Consider the following 17233-nt stretch of genomic DNA (forward strand, 5'->3'; position numbering starts at 1 on the left):
CACCTTTGACCACAAGTCCATCAGGAAGTGGTCAGCACGTAGTGTCCTTGAGACCCTTCGGGAAAAGGAGAGGGCGGATCCTGTTGAGTGGTTCCCTGAGCAGACTGTCAAAGCAATTTGGCAGAATGCCTCATCGCCAGAACTTTCTAACAAGCACCAAGACATGGCTTGGCTGGTGGTGAGAAGGGCTCTACCCGTGAGATCGTTTATGCACGCCCGGACTCTCTGCCGCACCGCACGCTGCCCTCGAAGTGGCTGCGGGGGGGACGAGACTGTCACACACCTCCTTCTGGAATGTGCCTATGCAGAGGAAGTCTGGAGAGGAATGCAGTGGTATTTGTCGAGGTTCGTCCCGAGCAGCGCCGTGACACGGGACTCCGTGCTCTACGGCCTGTTCCCCGGGACGCACACCGAGACGAATATCAACTGCGCCTGGAGGATCATCAACTCGGTGAAGGACGCTCTCTGGGTGGTCCGAAACCTGTTGATCTTCCAGCTGAAGGAGTTGACCCCGACTGAGTGTTGCAGACTGGCACATTCCAAGGTCCAAGACTACGTGTTGAGGGACGCGCTGAAGCTTGGGGCAGCTGCCGCCAAGGCGCGGTGGGGAAAGACCACCGTTTAACATCTGCCTGTCTAAAGAAGATCAGGGGGCCCATGCAGTCATTTGGGCTCTGCTGACGCCTCAGCCCAATATAAGGGCATAGGAGTGAGAAATGCACAGACTTGCATATAAAAAGGAAAATTCTAAACTGTGTATGTTAATGTGAACATATGTATGGCATTACCCAATGTACAGTGTATCAAATTATTTATGAATATTTACGAATAAAGTATATTTTGAAATAAAAAAAAAAAATTCTGTTCTTATCAGTTTAATCGCTGATATCTCCCGAAGGTGGGAGTGTTTGTATTAAATGGATTTTTGGAGCAGGGAGATGGCTTAAGGGCTTGCTCTGTCCTCTCCATGTATCAGCCTGGTATTGCAGTGTTTCCAGGAATGGTGCACCCAACGCTTACCCAAGTTCAAAAGCAGGTGAATGCAATGTGAATCTCTTGCCTTTGCTAGTTTGCCGTGTTGATGGCAGTCAGTGATTGTTGCATCTATTGTCTTTTCAGTTGCAGGAAACTATCGTCTTTTGTTACGGGTTTTCTGTCTTATGAACCTGCTCTGCAGTTACCTGATGAAGGTGCAGCACGCAGAAAGCCAGGACAGGGGTAACCCCAACGTGCTACAGGGAACATTCTGGAACCAGGGGCCTGCCAGGAAGGTAACTTGCCAATTTAAATGAATGGATTTGCCCTTGTCTGCCGTTTTGGGCTTCTGCGGTCGTTCTTGGAACGTATCCCACCGATGGTACGGCGGTGGCGGGGGGTGGGGTGACTGCTGTAATTTCAAAGAACCCCGTTGGGCTGAAACCTGGTGTTGTGGGATTTTTAACACAGTCAAATCAGGTTGTGGGATCCCATGACTCAGCCAATGTCAAATGGCTATCAGATCAGCCCCCACAGCCCCTTCCCAACCCCCCCGCCTCCCCCCCCACCCCCGAGGCAACAAATTTATCCTAATATTTTCTTGAACAAGAAAGAAATGTCTTTGGTCTGTTTCCTGAATAGAGTGAAACCCCCAACTCTGTTTGTTTCTTCGCAAACTACTGTACGGAAGCGACCTGCTTTAGTAGCTACGTCTGTACGTAAAGATTATTCACGCAGACGATCGCCCAAGGCTGGAACTGGCTTCAGCTCCCTGGTGCCACCAGGCAGCCGTACTAACCACTGATCCACTGTGCCACCCGTACGATTTGGAACGATTTGTCATCATTTGCGGTGCAAGTAGCGAAACAGTTGTCAGTTTGTCAACTGGGTCGGATTATAATGTTGTCAGCGATCTGCAGCAATGTGAACGGAGATGTCGAATCGAGCTGCTGGTGGTGATGAGGCGCGCTTGCAGCGTGACATGTTTACACGGGGAGATCAGCTCCCTCCCCATTCTCCAGAGAGTCGGATACAAGTAGAGAGGATATTGAGAGTGGACGATAAAGAAAGGGTGCACGGACGTAATTCGCTTTTCGCAACTTTTCGGATTGATGCGGAATGCCGAGGAGCAAATCCTGTACGTGAGGGAAACGATGATTGGCATTTATGGGCAAGCTACACCAACACAAGGGGAGGCAATGAATAGGATCTTTCCGTCAAGGCCAACATTTCTCACCCATGCCGAGATCAGCCTGGTGGTGAGCTGCTCTCTCGAACCGCTGCAGTCCAAGTGCTGTCGGTAGCCCCGCGATGCTGTTTGGGCGGGGATTCCCGATTTTGACCCGGTAACACCGGAGGAACAAAGACATATTTGCAATTCAGGACAGCGAGTGTCTCGGAGGGGGGGGAGAACTTGCGAATGGTGGTGTTCCCGTGGATCTGCTGCCGTCATCCTTCGAGGCTGCGTTGGCCATGGGTTTGCAAGGTGCTGCCTGAGGAATTCTGGTGAATCTTGTAGATGCCGGGGGAATGAATGACCCTGCCGGGGGAATGAATGACCCTGCCGCCGCCGCTGTCCCCGATCACCGGGAGAAACCTCTCTGCAGTCGACCTGACGTGCGGTGGCTCCGGCCCGTGCCATCTGATTGGTCGTCAGCGCGACCTACGCGGCTACGTAACAGATGGAGAGAAAAGCACGGGGAAAGCACAGCGACTGCTGCAGAGTGATCTTCCGGTCTGGTTGGATATCTTGGAAGGAAGGTAGACGGTAAGGGAATAAAGGAACTTTGAATATCATCAAACTGATGGAAAGGATAGTCGGCAAATATGACCTCCACCGTTGGAGTATTGATGTGCTATCGCTTCTCGGCCTTTTGGCTAAGATCAAGTGTCTGTTCTTATCAGGACAGGTGTCGAGTTGCGAGTCATCAGAGCTAGTGGAGAGACCATCGCTGGATCGTGATTGGACGTTGGAGGATCGTTTGGTTGTGCTGACCTGCTATTGGTGGATCTTCATGCTGGCTTCGGCCTAACGCCAATTCAGGGACCAGCCAATCTTGGAGCCATGGCCTCAGCAGCCATTCGCAGCCCTGGCCAGGGCATTCGCAACACAGTCAGGGTGACTGTGAAGAAGGTGGAGGAGCACACACCGGTCGATCGGACGGTGTTTGTGAAGAAGGTCTTGCTGGAGTGCTGTGGGTTTGCAGCAGCGGATGTGTACTGCCTGCAGGATTTCCCTGGGGCAGGCTACTTCGACGTGACCTTCAGGAGCGTGAAGCATTGTGAGCAGCTCCTGAAGGTCTTCAAGGAGAAGGAAGGGGAACCTCTGTTCTCCATCTTGTCGGCGGTCCCGTTGTGTGTGCTTCCTGCGCAGAGAAGTCGGGTTGTTACAATCCAAATGTACAACCCCTACGTCCCAGCGGCAGATGTTCTCACCTTCTTGAAGAGGTATGTCCAGGTTGAAGGAGAAAGCACTGATGTCGTTGATCCTTTCGGGATCTGGACAAGTAAAAGACAGGTCAAGGTAACCCTGAGGGTCGATGGCAGCGGGAACATCCTCCACCCACCCTCCAGCTTCGCAATTGGAGGGAGCAGAGGCTACCTGACGTACGCAGGGCAGCCGAAGGTGTGCCGAACCTGCGGGAGGTCAGGCCACATGGCGGCCGACTGCAAGGTGACCGTATGCCGAAATTGCAAGCAGGAAGGCCACCTGACCAAGGATTGTAAGGAGGCCAAGAACTGTAACCTGTGCGGAGAGGCGGGCCACATGTACAAGGCCTGCCCAAGACGAGGAGCCGCTACCTACGCACAGATGGCCGGAGGTAGCAACACGAATACGAGCCGCGGACCAACAAAGGCGAGGAAGGCAAATGAAAATAGCGTGGAAACGGTGCCTGGAGGCACCCAGAAGGAAGAGCAGGCAGTAGCGGAGCAGACGGCAGACAGCGGGGAGGTGCAGCAGCCGATCCAAGCTCCGTCAATGCAGTCAGAGGAAATGGAAGAGGAGGAATCAAAGGATGCAGAGGACTGGATCACAGTAAAAAACAGGAAGAGGAAACCTCTTGGGGGCCCCAAAGCCACCCAGCGAAGGGGAAAGCGACACCTACAAGGCGAAGACGCATGCAGCTCTTCCGATGGTGAGGATGGGCGCAAGAAGGGTCGTCATCAGAGGAAGAGGCAGAGCGTTGTGAGGAGAAAGGAGGGCAGCACCGCCCAGGAAGGAAAGGACGATCCCTCTGAGGGGACGGGTAATGGCCTCCCCCTACCCGGTGAGAACCAGGAGGTACTCACCGGCCCACAGCTCCAGGTATCTGGGAGCAGCGGTCCTATGACAGCCCTGCTGTCAGACGGAGAACTGGTCAGTGCGGACCACGGGCCCGACACGAAGACAACAGAGTGGGGTAATGGCTCCAGCGCGGAGCTGGACAGTTACCTCAGCCCTGCGAAGGTCCAACAGTTTGCCGCCACCACAGGGATGCACGCAGCTACCCCAGAAGGGCAGGACCAGCAGCAAACGGACACCGGTAAACCTGTAAACTGTTAAAATGGGGTTGAAAATTGCTAGCATCAACGTGCGTAGCATCAAATCGGCTACGCGATGCGTTTCAACACTGGCCTCCCTGGCCAGCGTCAAAGCCGACGTCCTGTTTCTGCAGGAGTGCGGGATACCCCACCTCAGCAGTTACAGGAGGTGGTCGAGCTTGTGGGCCCATGGGCCGTCAGTGTGGTCGGGGGGCAACGATAACCGCTCCTCAGGCCTAGGGATCCTTTTGCGGGGAGGTAACTTCACTATCTCCGAGGTTAAGGAGGTGGTGGGCGGGCGCCTCCTCGTCGTGGATGTTAAATACAGAAACGCTCCCGTAAGACTAATCAACGTGTACGCCCCAGCGGATAAGAGTGAACGGTTGGCCGTCCTGCAACAGCTTCCACTGCTGCTGGCTACGTCCAGGCCGGTCATTCTGGCCGGAGACTTCAACTGCATCATTGATGCAGATGGACGATCCGGCGGGGGGGACAGTAAACTGGACGCTACGTCCAGAGCCCTGATGGAAACGGTCAAAGATGCCAAGCTGCACGACGTCTTCAGCACCCCTGCAGATGGAGCGCAGCGTAGATACACATGGTCACGGGCAGACGGGTCTATCCGCTCAAGGATAGATTACCTGTTTGTGTCCCGAACGTTCTCGGTCAGAACCACCGACGTCAAGCCGGTGTTCTTCTCTGACCACTGCCTCCTACTGGCCGACTGTCACCTACAGGACGAGCAGCGGACGGGCAAGGGAACGTGGAAACTGAACACTAAGCTGTTGACCCCGGGAAACATCAAGGAGCTCAAGAGGGATTACGCAGGTTGGAGAACCGCGAAGTGTCTCTTTGAGTCTCCAGCAGACTGGTGGGAAACAGTAAAAGGGAACATCAAGAGATTCTTCATCCTCAAAGGTGTTCAGGAGGCGAGAGAGAGGCGGGGAAAACTGTCCCAGCTCCAGGAAAGTATGCAGAACCTGCTCCTGCTGCAGACGTTGGGGGTCGATGTCACGGAGGACCTCAAGGAGGTGAAGGGCCAGCAAGCCTCGCTCTTTGCCTCGGAGGCCTCCAAGATAATCTTCCGGTCCAGGGTCCGCTCGGTAGAGCAGGACGAGACGTGCTCACGTTTCTTCTTCCAGAAGGTGCACAAAGAGAGCTCCGTGCTCAGCAGCCTGAAGGAAGAAGATGGCTCGGTAACGTCATCTCAGGCTGACGTCATGAGGATCAGTAAATCCTTCTATGCCAGCCTGTATGACGCGAAGCCAACCGACAGCACGGCCTCACAGTCGTTCCTGTCCTCTATCACGGAGGTCCTAGAGGACGGAACGCGAGAGAGGCTGGACCAGCCGCTATCTCTGGATGAGCTGACCAGGGCCCTCGAGTCCTTCGAAAAGAATAAAACTCCCGGAAGCGACGGCTTACCGGTCGAGATCTATTCCGCTCTTTGGGACTTGATTGGCCGGGACCTGCTGGAGGTGTATGTCAGTATGCTTCGGGCAGGTACCATGAGTGAATCCATGAGGAAAGGCATCATCACCCTCATCTATAAGCGGAAGGGGGAGAGGGATGAAATTAGAAATTGGAGACCGATCTCACTGCTAAACACAGACTACAAAATCTTGTCAAAGGTCATCGCAAACCGGGTCAGGTCTGCTCTGGGAACGGTGATCCACCCCGACCAAACCTGTGCTGTACCGGGCAGGAAGATCTCTGAGAGCCTCGCACTCCTCAGGGATACGATCGCCTACGTGCAGGACAGGGGGGTGGACACCTGCCTCATCAGCCTGGACCAGGAGAAAGCCTTTGACAGGATATCGCATACATATATGAGGGATGTCCTCTCCAAAATGGGCTTTGGGGAGGGAATCTGCAATTGGATCAGACTGCTCTACACCAACATTGTCAGTGCAGTCTCAATCAATGGGTGGGAATCAGATAGCTTCCCTGTAAGATCTGGAGTCAGGCAGGGCTGCCCACTCTCTCCTGCCTTGTTTGTATGTTGCATAGAGCCATTTGCCGAATCCATCAGGAAGGATGCGAGCCTGAGAGGGGTGACTATTCCTGGCAGCGGGGGCCTACAGGTTAAGGCCTCCCTGTACATGGATGACGTCGCCGTTTTCTGCTCGGATCCGCTGTCCGTGCACAGACTCCTGTGCATCTGCGACCAGTTCGAGCGGGCCTCGGGGGCCAAGGTAAACCGAGGGAAGAGCGAGGCCATGCTCTTCGGGAACTGGACCGACCAATCCTATATCCCCTTCACCGTCAGGACTGGCCACCTGAAGGTGCTGGGTATTTGGTTCGGGGGTGCTGGGGCGTGCGCCAAGACCTGGGAGGAGCGGATCAGGAAGATGAGACAGAAACTAGGCAGATGGGAGCAACGGTCGCTCTCCATCGCGGGGAAAAACCTGGTCATCAGGTGCGAGGTACTCTCAGTATTGTTGTATGTGGCACAGGCCTGGCCTATCCCCAGAACCTGTGCTGCCGCAGTCACCCGGGCCATCTTCCACTTCATGTGGAGATCAAAGATGGACCGGGTCCGAAGAGACACCATGTACAAAGACCGGTGCAATGGGGGAAAAAAAACACTCCCAATGCCACCCTCGCCCTGATGGCCACCTTTGTGTGTGGCTGCATCAAGCTGTGCGTGGATCCCCGGTACGCAAACACCAAGTGTCACTACGTACTGAGGTTCTACCTGTCCCCGGTGTTGCGAAGGATGGGCCTGGCCTCGCTGCCGCGGAACGCTCCGAGTAGTTGGACCGTTCCGTACCACCTGTCCTTCGTGGAGAAATTTCTGAAGAAAAACACCTTTGACCACAAGTCCATCAGGAAGTGGTCAGCACGTAGTGTCCTTGAGACCCTTCGGGAAAAGGAGAGGGCGGATCCTGTTGAGTGGTTCCCTGAGCAGACTGTCAAAGCAATTTGGCAGAATGCCTCATCGCCAGAACTTTCTAACAAGCACCAAGACATGGCTTGGCTGGTGGTGAGAAGGGCTCTACCCGTGAGATCGTTTATGCACGCCCGGACTCTCTGCCGCACCGCACGCTGCCCTCGAAGTGGCTGCGGGGGGGACGAGACTGTCACACACCTCCTTCTGGAATGTGCCTATGCAGAGGAAGTCTGGAGAGGAATGCAGTGGTATTTGTCGAGGTTCGTCCCGAGCAGCGCCGTGACACGGGACTCCGTGCTCTACGGCCTGTTCCCCGGGACGCACACCGAGACGAATATCAACTGCGCCTGGAGGATCATCAACTCGGTGAAGGACGCTCTCTGGGTGGTCCGAAACCTGTTGATCTTCCAGCTGAAGGAGTTGACCCCGACTGAGTGTTGCAGACTGGCACATTCCAAGGTCCAAGACTACGTGTTGAGGGACGCGCTGAAGCTTGGGGCAGCTGCCGCCAAGGCGCGGTGGGGAAAGACCACCGTTTAACATCTGCCTGTCTAAAGAAGATCAGGGGGCCCATGCAGTCATTTGGGCTCTGCTGACGCCTCAGCCCAATATAAGGGCATAGGAGTGAGAAATGCACAGACTTGCATATAAAAAGGAAAATTCTAAACTGTGTATGTTAATGTGAACATATGTATGGCATTACCCAATGTACAGTGTATCAAATTATTTATGAATATTTACGAATAAAGTATATTTTGAAATAAAAAAAAAAAAATTCTGTTCTTATCAGTTTAATCGCTGATATCTCCCGAAGGTGGGAGTGTTTGTATTAAATGGATTTTTGGAGCAGGGAGATGGCTTAAGGGCTTGCTCTGTCCTCTCCATGTATCAGCCTGGTATTGCAGTGTTTCCAGGAATGGTGCACCCAACGCTTACCCAAGTTCAAAAGCAGGTGAATGCAATGTGAATCTCTTGCCTTTGCTAGTTTGCCGTGTTGATGGCAGTCAGTGATTGTTGCATCTATTGTCTTTTCAGTTGCAGGAAACTATCGTCTTTTGTTACGGGTTTTCTGTCTTATGAACCTGCTCTGCAGTTACCTGATGAAGGTGCAGCACGCAGAAAGCCAGGACAGGGGTAACCCCAACGTGCTACAGGGAACATTCTGGAACCAGGGGCCTGCCAGGAAGGTAACTTGCCAATTTAAATGAATGGATTTGCCCTTGTCTGCCGTTTTGGGCTTCTGCGGTCGTTCTTGGAACGTATCCCACCGATGGTACGGCGGTGGCGGGGGGTGGGGTGACTGCTGTAATTTCAAAGAACCCCGTTGGGCTGAAACCTGGTGTTGTGGGATTTTTAACACAGTCAAATCAGGTTGTGGGATCCCATGACTCAGCCAATGTCAAATGGCTATCAGATCAGCCCCCACAGCCCCTTCCCAACCCCCCCCCCTCCCCCCCCACCCCCGAGGCAACAAATTTATCCTAATATTTTCTTGAACAAGAAAGAAATGTCTTTGGTCTGTTTCCTGAATAGAGTGAAACCCCCATCTCTGTTTGTTTCTTCGCAAACTACTGTACGGAAGCGACCTGCTTTAGTAGCTACGTCTGCACGTAAAGATTATTCACGCAGACGATCGCCCAAGGCTGGAACTGGCTTCAGCTCCCTGGTGCCACCAGGCAGCCGTACTAACCACTGATCCACTGTGCCACCCGTACGATTTGGAACGATTTGTCATCATTTGCGGTGCAAGTAGCGAAACAGTTGTCAGTTTGTCAACTGGGTCGGATTATAATGTTGTCAGCGATCTGCAGCAATGTGAACGGAGATGTCGAATCGAGCTGCTGGTGGTGATGAGGCGCGCTTGCAGCGTGACATGTTTACACGGGGAGATCAGCTCCCTCCCCATTCTCCAGAGAGTCGGATACAAGTAGAGAGGATATTGAGAGTGGACGATAAAGAAAGGGTGCACGGACGTAATTCGCTTTTCGCAACTTTTCGGATTGATGCGGAATGCCGAGGAGCAAATCCTGTACGTGAGGGAAACGATGATTGGCATTTATGGGCAAGCTACACCAACACAAGGGGAGGCAATGAATAGGATCTTTCCGTCAAGGCCAACATTTCTCACCCATGCCGAGATCAGCCTGGTGGTGAGCTGCTCTCTCGAACCGCTGCAGTCCAAGTGCTGTCGGTAGCCCCGCGATGCTGTTTGGGCGGGGATTCCCGATTTTGACCCGGTAACACCGGAGGAACAAAGACATATTTGCAATTCAGGACAGCGAGTGTCTCGGAGGGGGGGGAGAACTTGCGAATGGTGGTGTTCCCGTGGATCTGCTGCCGTCATCCTTCGAGGCTGCGTTGGCCATGGGTTTGCAAGGTGCTGCCTGAGGAATTCTGGTGAATCTTGTAGATGCCGGGGGAATGAATGACCCTGCCGGGGGAATGAATGACCCTGCCGCCGCCGCTGTCCCCGATCACCGGGAGAAACCTCTCTGCAGTCGACCTGACGTGCGGTGGCTCCGGCCCGTGCCATCTGATTGGTCGTCAGCGCGACCTACGCGGCTACGTAACAGATGGAGAGAAAAGCACGGGGAAAGCACAGCGACTGCTGCAGAGTGATCTTCCGGTCTGGTTGGATATCTTGGAAGGAAGGTAGACGGTAAGGGAATAAAGGAACTTTGAATATCATCAAACTGATGGAAAGGATAGTCGGCAAATATGACCTCCACCGTTGGAGTATTAATGTGCTATCGCTTCTCGGCCTTTTGGCTTGGAATATGTGTAGTTTCTGTTCTTATCAGTTTAATCGCTGATATCTCCCGAAGGTGGGAGTGTTTGTATTAAATGGATTTTTGGAGCAGGGAGATGGCTTAAGGGCTTGCTCTGTCCTCTCCATGTATCAGCCTGGTATTGCAGTGTTTCCAGGAATGGTGCACCCAACGCTTACCCAAGTTCAAAAGCAGGTGAATGCAATGTGAATCTCTTGCCTTTGCTAGTTTGCCATGTTGATGGCAGTCAGTGATTGTTGCATCTATTGTCTTTTCAGTTGCAGGAAACTATCGTCTTTTGTTACGGGTTTTCTGTCTTATGAACCTGCTCTGCAGTTACCTGATGAAGGTGCAGCACGCAGAAAGCCAGGACAGGGGTAACCCCAACGTGCTACAGGGAACATTCTGGAACCAGGGGCCTGCCAGGAAGGTAACTTGCCAATTTAAATGAATGGATTTGCCCTTGTCTGCCGTTTTGGGCTTCTGCGGTCGTTCTTGGAACGTATCCCACCGATGGTACGGCGGTGGCGGGGGGTGGGGTGACTGCTGTAATTTCAAAGAACCCCGTTGGGCTGAAACCTGGTGTTGTGGGATTTTTAACACAGTCAAATCAGGTTGTGGGATCCCATGACTCAGCCAATGTCAAATGGCTATCAGATCAGCCCCCACAGCCCCTTCCCAACCCCCCCGCCTCCCCCCCCACCCCCGAGGCAACAAATTTATCCTAATATTTTCTTGAACAAGAAAGAAATGTCTTTGGTCTGTTTCCTGAATAGAGTGAAACCCCCATCTCTGTTTGTTTCTTCGCAAACTACTGTACGGAAGCGACCTGCTTTAGTAGCTACGTCTGTACGTAAAGATTATTCACGCAGACGATCGCCCAAGGCTGGAACTGGCTTCAGCTCCCTGGTGCCACCAGGCAGCCGTACTAACCACTGATCCACTGTGCCACCCGTACGATTTGGAACGATTTGTCATCATTTGCGGTGCAAGTAGCGAAACAGTTGTCAGTTTGTCAACTGGGTCGGATTATAATGTTGTCAGCGATCTGCAGCAATGTGAACGGAGATGTCGAATCGAGCTGCTGGTGGTGATGAGGCGCGCTTGCAGCGTGACATGTTTACACGGGGAGATCAGCTCCCTCCCCATTCTCCAGAGAGTCGGATACAAGTAGAGAGGATATTGAGAGTGGACGATAAAGAAAGGGTGCACGGACGTAATTCGCTTTTCGCAACTTTTCGGATTGATGCGGAATGCCGAGGAGCAAATCCTGTACGTGAGGGAAACGATGATTGGCATTTATGGGCAAGCTACACCAACACAAGGGGAGGCAATGAATAGGATCTTTCCGTCAAGGCCAACATTTCTCGCCCATGCCGAGATCAGCCTGGTGGTGAGCTGCTCTCTCGAACCGCTGCAGTCCAAGTGCTGTCGGTAGCCCCGCGATGCTGTTTGGGCGGGGATTCCCGATTTTGACCCGGTAACACCGGAGGAACAAAGACATATTTGCAATTCAGGACAGCGAGTGTCTCGGGGGGGGGGGGGGGGAGAACTTGCGAATGGTGGTGTTCCCGTGGATCTGCTGCCGTCATCCTTCGAGGCTGCGTTGGCCATGGGTTTGCAAGGTGCTGCCTGAGGAATTCTGGTGAATCTTGTAGATGCCGGGGGAATGAATGACCCTGCCGGGGGAATGAATGACCCTGCCGCCGCCGCTGTCCCCGATCACCTGGAGAAACCTCTCTGCAGTCGACCTGACGTGCGGTGGCTCCGGCCCGTGCCATCTGATTGGTCGTCAGCGCGACCTACGCGGCTACGTAACAGATGGAGAGAAAAGCACGGGGAAAGCACAGCGACTGCTGCAGAGTGATCTTCCGGTCTGGTTGGATATCTTGGAAGGAAGGTAGACGGTAAGGGAATAAAGGAACTTTGAATATCATCAAACTGATGGAAAGGATAGTCGGCAAATATGACCTCCACCGTTGGAGTATTGATGTGCTATCGCTTCTCGGCCTTTTGGCTTGGAATATGTGTAGTTTCTGTTCTTATCAGTTTAATCGCTGATATCTCCCGAAGGTGGGAGTGTTTGTATTAAATGGATTTTTGGAGCAGGGAGATGGCTTAAGGGCTTGCTCTGTCCTCTCCATGTATCAGCCTGGTATTGCAGTGTTTCCAGGAATGGTGCACCCAACGCTTACCCAAGTTCAAAAGCAGGTGAATGCAATGTGAATCTCTTGCCTTTGCTAGTTTGCCGTGTTGATGGCAGTCAGTGATTGTTGCATCTATTGTCTTTTCAGTTGCAGGAAACTATCGTCTTTTGTTACGGGTTTTCTGTCTTATGAACCTGCTCTGCAGTTACCTGATGAAGGTGCAGCACGCAGAAAGCCAGGACAGGGGTAACCCCAACGTGCTACAGGGAACATTCTGGAACCAGGGGCCTGCCAGGAAGGTAACTTGCCAATTTAAATGAATGGATTTGCCCTTGTCTGCCGTTTTGGGCTTCTGCGGTCGTTCTTGGAACGTATCCCACCGATGGTACGGCGGTGGCGGGGGGTGGGGTGACTGCTGTAATTTCAAAGAACCCCGTTGGGCTGAAACCTGGTGTTGTGGGATTTTTAACACAGTCAAATCAGGTTGTGGGATCCCATGACTCAGCCAATGTCAAATGGCTATCAGATCAGCCCCCACAGCCCCTTCCCAACCCCCCCGCCTCCCCCCCCACCCCCGAGGCAACAAATTTATCCTAATATTTTCTTGAACAAGAAAGAAATGTCTTTGGTCTGTTTCCTGAATAGAGTGAAACCCCCAACTCTGTTTGTTTCTTCGCAAACTACTGTACGGAAGCGACCTGCTTTAGTAGCTACGTCTGTACGTAAAGATTATTCACGCAGACGATCGCCCAAGGCTGGAACTGGCTTCAGCTCCCTGGTGCCACCAGGCAGCCGTACTAACCACTGATCCACTGTGCCACCCGTACGATTTGGAACGATTTGTCATCATTTGCGGTGCAAGTAGCGAAACAGTTGTCAGTTTGTCAACTGGGTCGGATTATAATGTTGTCAGCGATCTGCAGCAATGTGAACGGAGATGTCGAATCGAGCTGCTGGTGGTGATGAGGCGCGCTTGCAGCGTGACATGTTTACACGGGGAGATCAGCTCCCTCCCCATTCTCCAGAGAGTCGGATACAAGTAGAGAGGATATTGAGAGTGGACGATAAAGAAAGGGTGCACGGACGTAATTCGCTTTTCGCAACTTTTCGGATTGATGCGGAATGCCGAGGAGCAAATCCTGTACGTGAGGGAAACGATGATTGGCATTTATGGGCAAGCTACACCAACACAAGGGGAGGCAATGAATAGGATCTTTCCGTCAAGGCCAACATTTCTCACCCATGCCGAGATCAGCCTGGTGGTGAGCTGCTCTCTCGAACCGCTGCAGTCCAAGTGCTGTCGGTAGCCCCGCGATGCTGTTTGGGCGGGGATTCCCGATTTTGACCCGGTAACACCGGAGGAACAAAGACATATTTGCAATTCAGGACAGCGAGTGTCTCGGAGGGGGGGGAGAACTTGCGAATGGTGGTGTTCCCGTGGATCTGCTGCCGTCATCCTTCGAGGCTGCGTTGGCCATGGGTTTGCAAGGTGCTGCCTGAGGAATTCTGGTGAATCTTGTAGATGCCGGGGGAATGAATGACCCTGCCGGGGGAATGAATGACCCTGCCGCCGCCGCTGTCCCCGATCACCGGGAGAAACCTCTCTGCAGTCGACCTGACGTGCGGTGGCTCCGGCCCGTGCCATCTGATTGGTCGTCAGCGCGACCTACGCGGCTACGTAACAGATGGAGAGAAAAGCACGGGGAAAGCACAGCGACTGCTGCAGAGTGATCTTCCGGTCTGGTTGGATATCTTGGAAGGAAGGTAGACGGTAAGGGAATAAAGGAACTTTGAATATCATCAAACTGATGGAAAGGATAGTCGGCAAATATGACCTCCACCGTTGGAGTATTGATGTGCTATCGCTTCTCGGCCTTTTGGCTTGGAATATGTGTAGTTTCTGTTCTTATCAGTTTAATCGCTGATATCTCCCGAAGGTGGGAGTGTTTGTATTAAATGGATTTTTGGAGCAGGGAGATGGCTTAAGGGCTTGCTCTGTCCTCTCCATGTATCAGCCTGGTATTGCAGTGTTTCCAGGAATGGTGCACCCAACGCTTACCCAAGTTCAAAAGCAGGTGAATGCAATGTGAATCTCTTGCCTTTGCTAGTTTGCCGTGTTGATGGCAGTCAGTGATTGTTGCATCTATTGTCTTTTCAGTTGCAGGAAACTATCGTCTTTTGTTACGGGTTTTCTGTCTTATGAACCTGCTCTGCAGTTACCTGATGAAGGTGCAGCACGCAGAAAGCCAGGACAGGGGTAACCCCAACGTGCTACAGGGAACATTCTGGAACCAGGGGCCTGCCAGGAAGGTAACTTGCCAATTTAAATGAATGGATTTGCCCTTGTCTGCCGTTTTGGGCTTCTGCGGTCGTTCTTGGAACGTATCCCACCGATGGTACGGCGGTGGCGGGGGGTGGGGTGACTGCTGTAATTTCAAAGAACCCCGTTGGGCTGAAACCTGGTGTTGTGGGATTTTTAACACAGTCAAATCAGGTTGTGGGATCCCATGACTCAGCCAATGTCAAATGGCTATCAGATCAGCCCCCACAGCCCCTTCCCAACCCCCCCGCCTCCCCCCCCACCCCCGAGGCAACAAATTTATCCTAATATTTTCTTGAACAAGAAAGAAATGTCTTTGGTCTGTTTCCTGAATAGAGTGAAACCCCCATCTCTGTTTGTTTCTTCGCAAACTACTGTACGGAAGCGACCTGCTTTAGTAGCTACGTCTGTACGTAAAGATTATTCACGCAGACGATCGCCCAAGGCTGGAACTGGCTTCAGCTCCCTGGTGCCACCAGGCAGCCGTACTAACCACTGATCCACTGTGCCACCCGTACGATTTGGAACGATTTGTCATCATTTGCGGTGCAAGTAGCGAAACAGTTGTCAGTTTGTCAACTGGGTCGGATTATAATGTTGTCAGCGATCTGCAGCAATGTGAACGGAGATGTCGAATCGAGCTGCTGGTGGTGATGAGGCGCGCTTGCAGCGTGACATGTTTACACGGGGAGATCAGCTCCCTCCCCATTCTCCAGAGAGTCGGATACAAGTAGAGAGGATATTGAGAGTGGACGATAAAGAAAGGGTGCACGGACGTAATTCGCTTTTCGCAACTTTTCGGATTGATGCGGAATGCCGAGGAGCAAATCCTGTACGTGAGGGAAACGATGATTGGCATTTATGGGCAAGCTACACCAACACAAGGGGAGGCAATGAATAGGATCTTTCCGTCAAGGCCAACATTTCTCACCCATGCCGAGATCAGCCTGGTGGTGAGCTGCTCTCTCGAACCGCTGCAGTCCAAGTGCTGTCGGTAGCCCCGCGATGCTGTTTGGGCGGGGATTCCCGATTTTGACCCGGTAACACCGGAGGAACAAAGACATATTTGCAATTCAGGACAGCGAGTGTCTCGGAGGGGGGGGAGAACTTGCGAATGGTGGTGTTCCCGTGGATCTGCTGCCGTCATCCTTCGAGGCTGCGTTGGCCATGGGTTTGCAAGGTGCTGCCTGAGGAATTCTGGTGAATCTTGTAGATGCCGGGGGAATGAATGACCCTGCCGGGGGAATGAATGACCCTGCCGCCGCCGCTGTCCCCGATCACCGGGAGAAACCTCTCTGCAGTCGACCTGACGTGCGGTGGCTCCGGCCCGTGCCATCTGATTGGTCGTCAGCGCGACCTACGCGGCTACGTAACAGATGGAGAGAAAAGCACGGGGAAAGCACAGCGACTGCTGCAGAGTGATCTTCCGGTCTGGTTGGATATCTTGGAAGGAAGGTAGACGGTAAGGGAATAAAGGAACTTTGAATATCATCAAACTGATGGAAAGGATAGTCGGCAAATATGACCTCCACCGTTGGAGTATTAATGTGCTATCGCTTCTCGGCCTTTTGGCTTGGAATATGTGTAGTTTCTGTTCTTATCAGTTTAATCGCTGATATCTCCCGAAGGTGGGAGTGTTTGTATTAAATGGATTTTTGGAGCAGGGAGATGGCTTAAGGGCTTGCTCTGTCCTCTCCATGTATCAGCCTGGTATTGCAGTGTTTCCAGGAATGGTGCACCCAACGCTTACCCAAGTTCAAAAGCAGGTGAATGCAATGTGAATCTCTTGCCTTTGCTAGTTTGCCGTGTTGATGGCAGTCAGTGATTGTTGCATCTATTGTCTTTTCAGTTGCAGGAAACTATCGTCTTTTGTTACGGGTTTTCTGTCTTATGAACCTGCTCTGCAGTTACCTGATGAAGGTGCAGCACGCAGAAAGCCAGGACAGGGGTAACCCCAACGTGCTACAGGGAACATTCTGGAACCAGGGGCCTGCCAGGAAGGTAACTTGCCAATTTAAATGAATGGATTTGCCCTTGTCTGCCGTTTTGGGCTTCTGCGGTCGTTCTTGGAACGTATCCCACCGATGGTACGGCGGTGGCGGGGGGTGGGGTGACTGCTGTAATTTCAAAGAACCCCGTTGGGCTGAAACCTGGTGTTGTGGGATTTTTAACACAGTCAAATCAGGTTGTGGGATCCCATGACTCAGCCAATGTCAAATGGCTATCAGATCAGCCCCCACAGCCCCTTCCCAACCCCCCCGCCTCCCCCCCCACCCCCGAGGCAACAAATTTATCCTAATATTTTCTTGAACAAGAAAGAAATGTCTTTGGTCTGTTTCCTGAATAGAGTGAAACCCCCATCTCTGTTTGTTTCTTCGCAAACTACTGTACGGAAGCGACCTGCTTTAGTAGCTACGTCTGTACGTAAAGATTATTCACGCAGACGATCGCCCAAGGCTGGAACTGGCTTCAGCTCCCTGGTGCCACCAGGCAGCCGTACTAACCACTGATCCACTGTGCCACCCGTACGATTTGGAACGATTTGTCATCATTTGCGGTGCAAGTAGCGAAACAGTTGTCAGTTTGTCAACTGGGTCGGATTATAATG

At 52.6% G+C, this 17233-nt stretch overlaps 4 non-coding genes and 2 pseudogenes across 4 annotated transcripts; all 6 read left to right on the forward strand.

Annotated features, from left to right (window-relative positions):
- Nucleotides 1–835: 835 nt before the first annotated feature.
- Nucleotides 836–1014, forward strand: LOC132810664 (U2 spliceosomal RNA; annotated as a pseudogene).
- Nucleotides 1015–8140: 7126 nt separating this feature from the next.
- LOC132810667 (U2 spliceosomal RNA) lies at nt 8141–8320 on the forward strand (annotated as a pseudogene).
- Nucleotides 8321–10139: 1819 nt separating this feature from the next.
- LOC132810669 (U2 spliceosomal RNA) lies at nt 10140–10331 on the forward strand. The gene has a single exon (XR_009642999.1). It is a non-coding gene; the product is annotated as a U2 spliceosomal RNA (small nuclear RNA).
- Nucleotides 10332–12155: 1824 nt separating this feature from the next.
- LOC132810670 (U2 spliceosomal RNA) lies at nt 12156–12347 on the forward strand. Its single transcript, XR_009643000.1, has one exon. It is a non-coding gene; the product is annotated as a U2 spliceosomal RNA (small nuclear RNA).
- Nucleotides 12348–14166: 1819 nt separating this feature from the next.
- On the forward strand, nt 14167–14358 carry LOC132810637 (U2 spliceosomal RNA). Its single transcript, XR_009642972.1, has one exon. It is a non-coding gene; the product is annotated as a U2 spliceosomal RNA (small nuclear RNA).
- A 1819-nt stretch (nt 14359–16177) lies between these two features.
- Nucleotides 16178–16369, forward strand: LOC132810638 (U2 spliceosomal RNA). The gene has a single exon (XR_009642973.1). It is a non-coding gene; the product is annotated as a U2 spliceosomal RNA (small nuclear RNA).
- The last annotated feature ends 864 nt before the right edge of the window (nt 16370–17233 follow it).

This window comes from Hemiscyllium ocellatum, unplaced genomic scaffold, assembly GCF_020745735.1.
Source record: "Hemiscyllium ocellatum isolate sHemOce1 unplaced genomic scaffold, sHemOce1.pat.X.cur. scaffold_1801_pat_ctg1, whole genome shotgun sequence".
Taxonomy (NCBI): Eukaryota; Metazoa; Chordata; class Chondrichthyes; order Orectolobiformes; family Hemiscylliidae; genus Hemiscyllium; species Hemiscyllium ocellatum.